Source organism: Staurois parvus, unplaced genomic scaffold (assembly GCF_062004578.1).
Source record: "Staurois parvus isolate SC_StPar_1 unplaced genomic scaffold, SC_StPar_1.0 ptg000090l, whole genome shotgun sequence".
In the NCBI taxonomy this organism is placed as follows: domain Eukaryota; kingdom Metazoa; phylum Chordata; class Amphibia; order Anura; family Ranidae; genus Staurois; species Staurois parvus.
The window spans coordinates 11705181-11706859 of record NW_028317886.1 but is presented as its reverse complement, the minus strand read 5'-3'; positions in this window follow the sequence as shown (position 1 = coordinate 11706859).

Below are 1679 nucleotides of genomic sequence, written 5' to 3'. Positions count from 1 at the left end.
AAAAAGTGTCCCCTAATTACCCATATGCCCAGCTTTGCAAAACTGCTGACTTTACAGCTTCTCTCCATCGTCCTAGAACCACTATTCTCCCCTAATCACCCTAAAGCCAATGGCAATGGCCCAGGCTATGCTGTTTTGCATCTGTTATACTTCAGAGACAGGAATCACACTGTGCCAGGGGCAGGGCCAGAGGTGTCTGAGCCCATACCAGCTTGTTTCAGACCAGGTCATTTGTGCCAATGACACCAACCTGCCTCAGCAGGGAAAATTCACATACATGTGTACATTCTTTGACACATGTCCTGGATCTGGTCTTGCAATGGTTCCTGTTTAGGTACCCTGGCTTCCAGGATGTACTGCAAAAGGCCAGAAGAGTGTTTTCCACATTTTCCAAAAGCCTAAGGAAAAAAACTCTTCAAAAGACTCACAATGCCTCTTAAAAAAGACCTTAGGGTGTTTACTCCTAAAAATGTTATGAGTGTTTCTACTGTACTGGCTCGCCAGGGTCTCCAAACATGATAGGAAGTCAGGAAATGAATGTACAATTTATGCCCCTTGAAAGCTTAAAGGTGTTCCTTGGATTTTGGACTCTTCTATGCGGCTAGGCTTCAAAAAAGTCTCACAAATGTGGTCTCCCCATATTTGGGAACAGTAACAATATGTGGTTTAGGGTGAAACAGTGGATATTTGGGTGTTCACCCCTGGGGCGAAGGCTGAGGAGCTGTAGTTGTACCTATGGATCTGCTGGTATTCTAAGTTCATAGAATACAGCGAAGGAGGAGAAAGAGGGGGAGAGAAAGAGAGAGACAAGAAGAAGGAGAGAGAGAGAAAAAAAGGGGGGAGGGTAGGGAGAAAAGGGGGAACAGCTGCAACTGTTCCGGGTCAAACAGTTCAAGATAATCCGAGTAACAGTCAGAGGTCCCGTACGGCAATCTAGGTAAGCATGTGTAGTAGTCCAATATATAGGTCAGTGTCAGCAATATTTGGGCCGTAATATTCAGTCTAAATTGTCTTATTTTAATTGTCTAGAGTTTAACGGATAAAAATACTTTCACGAAAAATCACATTCATTTAATGGCTATTGAATAACCAAGGGTTATTGAATATTAATTATTTAATCATTTTTAATTTCTCTGCTGGGATTAATAAAGTATTTTGAATTGTAATACTTTTTCGACGAAGATGAGGTTTGGCGCTGGTTGACCTGACACAGACATCAGCCTTGGGCTGGTAATTTGTAGCATATACAGTTACTGTACTGTATATGCTAAAGAACAATCATGTTAGTGCATGCTTGTAACAATGGACCATATTGATGATGATCCTAACAGGAACACAGATTTGTTGAGGTGTGATTATCTGCACTGATTATAAATCCTTTCATCTTTCATTTTGTACTGGTCTTCAAAGCATGTGAAAGAATTGTCTGTTTTCTGTTATAATGAGAATCACCAAATTCCAGGAAAGGTCTAATTTCATCTGACAATATTATTTCAGACATTTGGTACTGTTGCAACAGCTAACAGCATCAGTTTATGATGGCCTAGGGCTAATGACATACATTCTTTTACGGCAAGTAAATATTACAACTATTTTGGTTTGAACAGTGACAGCAAACAGACACAGAGATAGTGATCTTGGTAGCTGTTTGATCACGTTTAACATTTTATGGGCAGAAT